The sequence below is a fragment of the Lissotriton helveticus genome, chromosome 2_1 (genome assembly GCF_964261635.1).
Source record: "Lissotriton helveticus chromosome 2_1, aLisHel1.1, whole genome shotgun sequence".
Classification (NCBI taxonomy): Eukaryota; Metazoa; Chordata; class Amphibia; order Caudata; family Salamandridae; genus Lissotriton; species Lissotriton helveticus.
Window position 1 is genome coordinate 1,202,399,043 of NC_136059.1, and position 12,383 is coordinate 1,202,411,425.

The window sequence follows — 12,383 nt, forward strand, 5'->3', positions numbered from 1 at the left end:
TGATTAATCGCTCAGTTGGAGATCTCCTAGGTGGGAGTGGAACCTTGCTGTAATGCCTTCCCTGTTAGCGCACTTTCATCACCATAAAGAAAACACCTTCAAAACCCTCCAGTAAGGTGTTGGAAGATTGACAGAGGGAGCAGCCACTAGCCATCTCTTCATCTATTCAGGTAAGAGAACTATGTGGTGAAGTGAACTACTTTACTCAGTATGTAACTAACTTGTACTGCTGATGAGATAACTTAGGGCCAGATGTAGGTGGCTAAATGCCGGTCGGTAATGCCGAAATTCTGTAAATTTCACCGTTACCGACTGGTATTCAGCCATTCCTAATGTAGGTAAGGAATCGATAAATAAGGAATCCGTAAATAAGGAATCGGTAAATACCGATTCCTTATTGCTCTTGCATTTAAGGAATCGGTAATACCGATTCCTTAAATGCAATGTAGGAAGCACATTAAAGACTGCTTTTGAGCCTTAATAAATCGGTAAATATCACCAACTTCGAGTTGGTGGTAATTACCGATTTCCTTTAAAAAATCACTTTTTTGTTTTTTGTTAAGTGCCATGTGGCACACATTCATGCCCTTAGGGCATGTATGTGCACCACATGTGCACACATGTACATTTCAGGGGTGCAACATGGTGTCCTTTTGACACCCTGGCACCCTTGAAAGTGCTCCCACTATTAGAGATTCGGTAATACCGAATCGCTAATAGTTAAGGTCTTCACATTCATTCCTATGGGCCTCCAAGCCCATAGAAATGAATAGGTAGGTATTCCTTATTACCAAATCTCAATTATTGATTCGGTAATAAGGAATATTAAGGATTCAGTATTTTTTTACCGAATCTTTACCTACATAGGAAATACTGATTTCTTACTAGCGAATCGGTAAAATTCACTATTAAGAAATCGGTATTTTCAGATTTATCTACATCTGGCCCTAAATTGTTTATCTATGTTTCTGTAGGCAATATAGGAAATGGCAGCAAACCCTCCTAACTATCATACACTTTCAAAAATAGTAAACATAGGCTGCATGAAAAGACATCAGTGCAAAGTTGAAGTAAAACACACACAAAAACTTCAGACATAAAGTGTATTGCCAAAGATTTCCCCTTTACTAATATATTTATATATTGCATTTCAGAATACACTGACTATTGTCTAGTATGTCCATGCAGTAAGCAATATGTGGGAAGCACCATACACCCCACGAAAAAGTTCTGGAACACCTTAGGGCGATAAATAATAAAGATTATTCCTACCCAGTTGCCCAGTTGCCCGCCACTTTGAGAGAGACATGCTAGCAATAGCAGTCTTCTCACTTTCTTCTGCTTGGATCAGGTTGTGATATCTGAGAGAGGGGGGGATTATGTGAGAAAATTACATACACTAAAATCTAGATACATTATCAAATTGCAAACCAAAGTACCGAAAGGGCTTAACAATGAGGAAGAAATGTGGGTTCATGTTGGCTGAAAACCATACAACAAACTACTTCTAATTGTAAGTAATTCGGATCTAGAACCACAGCTTGGACAGTAATTGAATCTTCTAAATGAGTATTTCATGTATTATTGTGAAGATTGGAAATTATTTTATTTAATTTAATTTTGGAATAAGGCCTGTGAATGATTATTACAGCCCATTCAGGGCGCAATAAAGGGAAAGAGGCAAGGCTACAAGGATGACTGACTAAGGGACAATAGGCTGCTCTCTAATATGGAGTGCTAGCTGTGAGAATGCTAGAAATTCTCGTATGTGTCCTTTATATTAGGCGGAGATGTGACGCCCACATATACTATATATATTGCATGCGGTTTATTAAAGATGAATTTATTTTAGAAAATGATTTTGTTTTCAGTCGAGACCACTGAGAGATGGCCGCTAAACCAAAGTCCATTGTTTATTTTGAGTATTATGCACAAGTCACTTTCTATGTTTATTAACTACGAGCACTGTTTTATTTAAACACTGATGTGTAAAGTTTTTGTTGACACTGACGAAGGCGGAAACGTTGAAACACGTATGTCAACTTTGCAGAAACTAATGAATAAAATATGAAATATGCTTTGACCCCGCGTATGGCTTTGAGTGCACTCTATTGAAGTAGTTCCCGAGGATTTGAGAGCTGGCGTTTTGGAAAATGTTTGCGCGTTTCACCGCACGCTGAGGACGCACCCGTAACTGTGTGGAGCAACGGCTGGTGAACTGAGTGTTGGGGATATATAAGCATGCTGGGGGGTGGGTGGGAATAGTTTATCGGAAAATCTCTGGGCTCCAATCCAAGGTTGACAACCCAGTTTGGATAGATTTTATTAAGGATTTTGATATCCTATGTCTACAGGAGACCTGGTTAATGGAAGAAATACATCTCAACAGTTTTAAAACCTACCACATCCCGGCGTGTCGTTCTACTCGTGGGAGACACAAAGGGGGGATTTGTTTGTACATTTCTAATCTGCTGGGAGTGTCACGGATAAAAACGTTAAAATCAAGCAGCTATTATCAAATTGTTGTTGTTGATATTTCATCTTTGGTGGAGATGGTTGTCATCAACTTTTACAATAACATGGATAGGGGTATTGTCTGTGATGTATTATCTGGGCTTAACGAGGACATTAAGAGGTTATGTGTTTTACCGGGGAAGGATTCTATCTTAATATGGGGAGGGGATTTGAATACAAATGTTTGCACACAACCCTCGTGTGGTTTTGGGGACCCGGATGAAGAGGATATAGGACAAATGCCGCACTTTATACATTGAACAGTGGGAGAATGTTTAAATGAAGTCATGGCAACGCATGATCTTGGTTTTGCTAATGTGTTATTTGATCCACCCATTGGTTTTAGTCCCACATTTGTAGGTAGTGGCCATAGTACACTGATCGATTTTATCATTCTTCCTAATCGATATGCAACATGGCTGGAGAAGTTTATTACCCTTCCAATTGGGATTAGTGATCACCTGCCTCAAAGTGCTAATATCTTCTTGCCTGATAAAGGCATAGGTTCAGTGGTTCAGAGCTTAGCCTGGACCCAAGGCTGTGTGCTGGGTCAACAGAATGGATACTCAATATGTTGGGCTAAGAGCGATCCTGAGACCACAAGTTCCAAAATAATGCTACAGGATAAACTGCCAATAATTAAGTGTTTACAGGACGATATTTCCTCCTGCGAGTGCCTTTTTCCAAATAACTGGGATAATTCAAAATATCTTAAAACGCCCACGCAGGAACCAAAATATTTTAAAAAATGGTTGGTTTGACTTGCATTGTACAAAAGCATACTCACTATTAAAAGCCGCCCTACATAAAACAGTAAAAGATTATGAGGAAATTAGGGGGCTCAGGAAGGCCTATAGCTTATCAAGAAATAAGCGTAAGAAAGTCATTGAGGATCAAGCCTGGAGAAATTTGTACGAAGCATCCCTAAGGAGGGATTGCTCACTATTTTGGGAGGCAGTGAAGGCCCTTTTTTTCTCGAATGGCGGGGGAGCAAGGATCGAGGTGGCAAAATAAGCGAAGATACCTGGGTCAACTTTTTCTCCTCTGTCTGTGGTTCTGGGGGTAAAGACATTGCTGAAGTAAGCAACCAAGTAGTACAAAACGACCATACTATCTTTGTGCCAATCGATATCTGTTTTACGCACGAGGAAGTCCGAATGGCCATAAAAGAGAGTAAAGGAGGCAAGGCTTCAGGGCCGGACGGGAATCCAATCGACCTGTATAAGTATAAGAATGAGCTATGGTCCCCACTATTTACACGAGTATTGAATACTAGCTGTGAAAGGGGGTTCATTGAATCTTGGTCAGAATCCATATTCATTCCTATTTTTATAAAAGGTGACCGGGAAAACCCGGCAAGCTATAGACCTATCTCCCTGCTCGACTGCTTATGAAAGTAGCAGGTAGAGTCATATTGAACAGACTACAGCAATGGGCAGAAGATAATAAGATCTTAAGCCCGGTTCAATATGGATTCAGAGAGGGGAGGGGTACTGTAGAGCAGGTCTTACATTTTATTATGATACATGGAAAATATACTCAGGCCAAGCAAGGCAATTTATTCGCGGTGTTGACCTGACCGCGGCTTTAGACTGCGTGGACCACAGCAGACTATGGCAGATCCTAGCAGGATTAAAAGTAGAGCCACCCCTTATACTATTCTTGAGACAACTATATGCGGGGGCTACTGCCAAGGTGAGGTAAGGGTTAAAAGGAGAATGTACTAAGCCTTTTAATGTCCTTCTCAGGATAGTGATGAGATTCAGCTGGGCTATAATTGAGCACAGTGCGACCATGACAATCCATAGAAATGCTCCTCAATCGAACAAAGGCTTGGAACCCATTGGCTCTGTGCCTGAGCTCTGGTCCAACTGCCATTATTGATTCTACCCACTGACAGCTGTTGCCGCACAGACAACAGAACACAAGGGCAGTTTGCGCATTGTATTTGGTCCTTAGACAAAATGTACGATAGGATGATAATTTGCTACTAAAAATTTATTTTTGTAAACAAAACACTTTCTGAGGACACTACTTCATGTAAGCCCGCAGTCAATATGCCCTAAAAGTGATTGTCTAAAAAGATGTCAACTTTAGGCGTGGACAAGTAAAAATGTGAGTGTTGGTGCACAGGCCCTACTAACCTTACGTATATAGCAAAAAGGGAGTGACCCCACTAACCAAGAGACAGGGTACAGAAAGTACAAGATAAAGAGAAACTCCCTTGGAACTGATAGGATTTACCACATGTCATTCATTCCCACTTAAATCTGTATAAAACATACACTTGTTCAAGGATCTCGCATAAACCCAAAGTATGGGCCCCAAGGAACAATTAAAAGCACATTGGTGAACAACTCTAAGTGTTTATAAAAATACGATTTTATTAAAAAAGAATTATTGCTTGAAACATATAAAAATACAATGATGTGATAAAAAAAATCGCAATTAAAAATAAAAAATTACAATACACAAGAGACAGTAAGACATGTGAAAGACATTCAAATCATCATATAGTGGTAATTTCGAGTGAACCAATCAATTTTAAAAAAGATCCATCAATGAATATTGAGATTGGATATAGAAAGTTCTGTAAATATAACCAAAAAGACACAAAAGGGTGTCGATGCGTTTCGGTGGCAATAGATTATTCAGAAACCACCTTCATCACTTCTAGAATGACAACTGTCTCTTTTAATATCTAATTTCTGGTGAAAATGCATGTAACCTAGTTAAAACACAAATATAAACACAGAATCACAATCATGTAATAATACACAAATATTTAAAAAAACATCTTTCTGATCCAAGAATCAATTCATAACATAGGAATCATAATGTACTACTCTACAGGAGTATGTTTAATCTCCTGTTGATAGGACAAGGGGAAACTCCTCCCATGTTGGACTTCTTGGGCTTAACAAATACATCCAAGAGTTATGGTATATCAAAAAGCAGCCACATATTCTAAGCTAGCACTAAAATATAATGATGGCCACAACAGCCACCTGTATGGTAAGTGTGAAATGGACTTTTGCCCTCCGATTTGATAAGGAGAAATGATGATAATAATAAAAATATGTAAAAGGATCTTGGGCTCCTGGGAGTCCTAAGGAGAGAATATCATGCATATTATAATACGTAGTATGTACATGACTCAATTTTGAATAAGGTCACATCGTGCTAATACACCCACCGCTTATGGTGTCTTTGAGTAACAAGCATTTACAATGCAATGGTCTCGGCATCATTAAAGGTAGAGCTATTGGCATTGCTCATGACATTTCTTTTTTTTTCTTTAAATCATAAATAAATGGCATTGTCATTTACATTGTCAATACACACCACTCTGCACTCAACTGCACTCACCTGCACTGCACTGCACTCACCTGCACTGCACTCACCTGCACTGCACTGCACTCACCTGCACTGCACTCACCTGCACTGCACTGCACTCACCTGCACTGCACTCACCTGCACTGCACTCACCTGCACTGCACTCACCTGCACTGCACTGCACTCACCTGCACTGCACTCACCTGCACTGCACTCACCTGCACTCACCTGCACTGCATTCACATGCACTGCACTGCACTCACCTGCACTGCACTCACCTGCACTCACCTGCACTGCACTAACCTGCACTGCACTGCACTCACCTGCACTGCACTCACCTGCATGCCACTGCACTGCACTCACCTGCACTGCACTGCACTCACCTGCACTCACCTGCACTGCACTCACCTGCACTGCACTCACCTGCACTGCACTGCACTCACCTGCACTGCACTCACCTGCACTGCACTGCACTCACCTGCAATGCACTCATCTGCACTGCACTCACCTGCACTGCACTCACCTGCACTGCACTCACCTGCACTGCACTGCACTCACCTGCACTGCACTCACATGCACTGCACTCACCTGCACTGCACTGCACTCACCTGCACTGCGCTCACCTGCACTGCACTGCGCTCACCTGCACTGCACTGCACTCACCTGCACTGCACTCACCTGCACTCACCTGCACTGCACTGCACTCCACTGCACTGACCTGCACTGCACTCACCTGCACTGCACTCACCTGCACTGCACTCACCTGCACTGCACTGCACTCACCTGCACTGCACTGCACTCACCTGCACTGCACTCACCTGCACTGCACTCACCTGCACTGCACTCACCTGCACTGCACTCACCTGCCACTCACCTGCACTGCACTCACCTGCACTGCACTGCACTCACCTGCACTGCACGCACTGCACTCACCTGCACTGCACTCACCTGCACTGCACTTACCTGCACTGCACTGCACTCACCTGCACTGCACTCACCAGCACAGCACTCACCTGCACTGCACTGCACTCCACTGCACTGCACTGCACTCACCTGCACTGCACTGCACTCACCTGCACTGCACTGCACTGCACTCCCCTGCACTGCACTCACCTGCACTGGACTGCACTCACCTGCACTGCACTCACCTGCACTGCACTGCACTCACCTGCACTGCACTCACCTGCACTGCACTCACCTCCACTGCACTCACCTGCACTGCACTCACCTGCACTGCACTGCACTCACCTGCACTGCACTCACCTGCACTCCACTGCACTGCACTCACCTGCACTGCACTGCACTCACATGCACTGCACTCACCTGCACTGCACTCACCTGCACTGCACTCACCTGCACTGCACTCACCTGCACTGCACTGCACTGCACTGCACTCCACTGCACTCACCTGCACTGCACTCACCTGCACTGCACTGCACTCACCAGCACTGCACTCACCTGCACTGCACTGCACTCCACTGCACTCACCTGCACTGCACTCACCTGCACTGCACTCACCTGCACTGCACTCACCTGCACTGCACTCACCTGCACTGCACTCACCTGCACTGCACTCACCTGCACTGCACTGCACTCACGTGCACTGCACTCACCTGCACTGCACTGCACTCACGTGCACTGCACTCACCTGCACTGCACTCACCTGCACTGCACTCACCTGCACTGCACTCACCTGCACTGCACTCACCTGCACTGCACTCACCTGCACTGCACTCACCTGCACTGCACTGCACTCACCTGCACTGCACTCACCTGCACTGCACTCACCTGCACTGCACTCACCTGCACTGCACTCACCTGCCCTGCACTGTACTCACCTGCACTGCACTGCACTCACCTGCACTGCACTGCACTCACCTGCACTGCACTGCACTCCACTGCACTCACCTGCACTGCACTCACCTGCACTGCACTCACCTGCACTGCACTCACCTGCACTGCACTCACCTGCACTGCACTGCACTCACCTGCACTGCACTCACCTGCACTGCACTCACCTGCACTGCACTCACCTGCACTGCACTCTGCACTCACTACTCTGCACTCACTACTCTGCACTCACTACTCTGCACTCACTACTCTGCACTCACTACTCTGCACTCACTACTCTGCACTCTGCACTCACTACTCTGCACTCACTACTCACTACTCTGCACTCACTACTCACTACTCTGCACTCACTACTCTGCACTCTGCACTCACTACTCTGCACTCACTACTCACTACTCTGCACTCACTACTCACTACTCTGCACTCTGCACTCACTACTCTGCACTCTGCACTCACTACTCTGCACTCACTACTCACTACTCTGCATTCACTACTCACTACTCTGCACTCACTACTCACTACTCTGCACTCACTACTCTGCACTCACTACTCACTACTCTGCACTCACTACTCTGCACTCACTACTCTGCACTCACTACTCTGCACTCACTACTCTGCACTCACTACTCTGCACTCTGCACTCACTACTCTGTACTCTGCACTCACTACTCTGCACTCACTACTCTGCACTCTGCACTCACTACTCTGCACTCACTACTCACTACTCTGCACTCACTACTCTGCACTCACTACTCTGCACTCACTACTCTGCACTCACTACTCTGCACTCTGCACTCACTACTCTGCACTCACTACTCTGCACTCACTACTCACTACTCTGCACTCACTACTCACTACTCTGCACTCACTACTCACTACTCTGCACTCACTACTCTGCACTCACTACTCACTACTCTGCACTCACTACTCACTACTCTGCACTCACTACTCTGCACTCACTACTCTGCACTCACTACTCACTACTCTGCACTCACTACTCACTACTCTGCACTCACTACTCACTACTCTGCACTCACTACTCACTACTCTGCACTCACTACTCTGCACTCACTACTCACTACTCTGCACTCACTACTCTGCACTCACTACTCACTACTCTGCACTCACTACTCTGCACTCACTACTCTGCACTCACTACTCTGCACTCACTACTCTGCACTCACTACTCACTACTCTGCACTCACTACTCTGCACTCACTACTCACTACTCTGCACTCACTACTCACTACTGAACCTGCTGAAAATGAATAAACATCTATTTAAAAAAACAAACCTATATGATTATTCAAAATGTTTAATCTTTTTTCCCGCATGTTAACCCAAGTGCCGACTTTTGTGCCAAATTTGGGAGCACGTCCCGGACGACGATACCAAATGCACAGGTAGTGCATGTGGAAGACCCCCGCCATCAGTGCATGTTTAGTTTTGCCCTTGGTGACATCAGGGAATAATAAAAGGAAGTTGCGCAGCGGGAGTCAGAGTCAGTCCACATCGCATCTAAAATAGCGTGTGCACTTAATTTCTTTCTAGGCCTGTCAGTACGCCTCATGTGACAGAGAGAGTTGTGGACGGGGTGTCCCTGCACTCCATATTTATTTTTCTGTGGTCCACCTCCCCCTACAAACTACATCTCCTCATTCCCCGCACTCTGCGTAGCTCCCTTCCTGCTAAATCCCCTGTCCAGGCTTCGGTTTGCCTTAATGCACACTCGCCGTTTCTTTTTTGCTATTGAGACGTTCCAATGACTTTCATATTCCCTCGACAGTTCACACTTCTATTTTTTCAACAGAATTAATATTTACAAACATCTGCTTTAACACCTTCCATGCTAATTACGGAATGGTTCACTCATGAGCACAAGTGCAAGTGTGCTCATGACGGAACCATTCCGTCATGAGAACACTTAAAAACAAGCAACCAGTAAACGTGTCCGTCCTAGATAAACAAACGCATTTTAAAACAAAAGGTGCTAATGCTACCTGCTGTGCGTCTGAGATGCCACGGAGTGCTAGCGGAAGAAACGATCGCTATTGTAAACAAGCTGAGGATCAACGGGCGCGATACAGCGTGGTGGGCGCGCACGACGCAGCGTGGGCGTGCACATCAGCTGAAGATCGCCGGAGAAGACACGAGTCTGCCTTCTGCCGTGACTGACCCGATGCGGAGGGAAAGAGCCCGGTGAGTGGGGGGGGGGGGCGGCAGAGAGAGTGTGAGAGTGTGTGTGTGTGTGTGTGCATGCATGCATGCGTGCGTGCGTGTGTCTGTCTGTCTGTGTGTGTGGCGCATGCCTGCCTGCCTGCCTGCCTTTGTGCGCGTCCACAGACCCTGCTCGGCTCGTCCACCTCTCTGTAGTCCCTTGCTAGCTTACTAGGCGACAATAGTTCTCGTTGCCGAGACCTAAAAAAGGAATGACTATCTTCAAATCTCGAACATTTGCGTGGTCGTGCAGCTCAAGTCCGGGTTATAACTTGATTCCCTGTGATATCAGTGGGATACTGAAGAGGGAACATAAATAAGGAATATTTATAAAATGTTCCTACATATGCGAGTACTATCTACATATACTTCCTTTAAGTGCCAGTTTCATAACCGGGCAGTACACCTACCTTTAGTCTACTTGAATCTCTTTTACGTACGTTCCGTGTTATTCCCAGAGTCTTAGAGGACGATGTATCTGTATAACAACGATGGGCGCTGAATTCCCTCTGTTTTTATTGGACGGACAATCTAAAATGAAATATATATATATATGTGCATCACTACGTATATTCATTTAAGGGGCATATTCCCCATCTATTTTTATCACCCTATTGAATGTCCTCTTCTATTCTCCTTTTTATGCTTTTATATATATAAACCACAGTGGTCCAACACTTCTCGAGTGCAAAAATATGCACCCTTTAATTCAAGAGAAACAGACCTATAACTCTATCTCAAAGTTTCAATGTTATACAAGTGCAAATTACACAACCCTTTCTGGAAAAAAAAACAGACTTATAACTCCTTCCCCCTTATACCCTAGGCTAGTCTACCAGTTATACAATCATTCGGTGGTCGTTTTCTCAACTCAGTCGGGTATATCAGGCAGCACGTCCTCCTCTGTACCGGCCCTCTCCGTAACCGAACTCGAAAGGACAACCTGGTGCTCTATGCTTACGTCAGGTACGAGCGACTTCAAATGCCGAGGATGTTTTTCTCCTTAAAGCGGCAATGGCTTATCCATCTTAAAGCAGCAACACACTGCTCGATCTCCATGCAGACCCCACTGCGACCACCGAACCGCCAATGTTTGTTGGGTCGCAGGACATATCACACGGGGACCGCCAGTGTGAACACCACTACTAGTTGTTGAATACAATATTGACCCTCATAATCTCCCATAAGTAAATAGGGGGGGGTCTAATAGGAGCCATGTATGAATTCCAAAACATCCCTTCACATGTTATTCCACAAATAGTGTTAAATATAAAAAAAATGACCTCCCTTATTATGCTTATGAACATACTCATGAATGAAAGTATAAAACTATATGGCACTAATTGCTTCCAGATGTGTGGAAAACCACTGAGCTGAAAACCGGGCCAGGCCGGTACTAGTCCAATTTGTAGTTTCAGTATGCCACAGACCATCCAGTAGATCAATCTATGCCATGCTACTCTGTGCTAGCCTATACTGTTATCTAATGTGTTACATAAGCTTGTTTATTCTATGATTCTCACCCAATCTTCTTTCCTATTTAGGCCTGTTCTAATAGTGTCCAAGATTGAAATGTACCACTGTTCACGTTTTTTTGCTTAATTATGAGGTCGCCACCTCTTTTATTACCCTTAATTTTCTCTATGATAAACCACCTAAATTCAGTGCATGTGTGGCCAACTCTCCTAAAGTGGGCTACCAGAGGGGCATTCTCCTTGTTGTTCTTTATTGCAGACTTGTGTTTCATTAGGCGAATATGCAATTCTCTCGCTGTTTCACCTACATAGCCCAAATTACACGGGCACAAACGTATTTAGACTAAGGGCCACATTAGTAAAGTCCGCCCGCCATACCTGTGGGAAATGGGACCGCTCGCTAAGGGTGCGGTGGTCCTGTACATCCCATTAGGATGCGCCCGTCACACTGGCGGGCGCATCCCGCATTTTTAACATTGCGGCGGGCGTTGCAGAAAGCAACGCCCGCTGCAAAGCCAAAAATGCATGTTGTGCTTTTCAATGCACAACGTGACAAGCACCACGCGGTGCCTGCCAAGTTGTACATTGAAATGCAGGGGGGTACCATAGGTACCCCCATGTGCACCCCCCACCCCCCGGAGACCCTGGGGGCCCGCAATGGCCCCCAAGCAGACTCTGCATGCCATTTCCAAAGGCACATCCTAATATGGCTGGCGGTGTCTTTCAGACACCGCCACCATATTGCACCCTTTTCCGCCTGGTCGACATGTCGACCGGGCGGAAAATCGGCGGACGGTCTTTCCGTCCGCCGCGGACCATCCAGCCATTGTAATATGGCGGGGGGGTCATTTCTGCACGACAGGGGCGATCCACCCGCCATCCTAATGGGGCCCTTAGTTTTTACTTCTACAGTTGTTAAAATCTCTGGAAACCAGAGTATGTTTATTGTAGGTCATATTCTTGCCTACTATACATTGACCACAGATCATG

The 12,383-nt window shown here is 45.4% G+C and overlaps 1 long non-coding RNA gene across 1 annotated transcript in view; it reads right to left on the reverse strand.

Moving 5' to 3' along the window:
- LOC144819676 (uncharacterized) overlaps positions 1-10,844 on the reverse strand; it is a 103,544-nt gene extending 92,700 nt beyond the window's left edge. Inside the window, exons 1-2 of the long non-coding RNA XR_013607506.1 lie at positions 10,790-10,844; positions 10,329-10,449 (exon numbers count right to left, since the gene is read on the reverse strand). This is a non-coding gene — a long non-coding RNA (uncharacterized LOC144819676). The remainder of the gene's footprint in view (positions 1-10,328; positions 10,450-10,789) is intronic.
- Between the last annotated feature and the right edge of the window lie 1,539 nt (positions 10,845-12,383).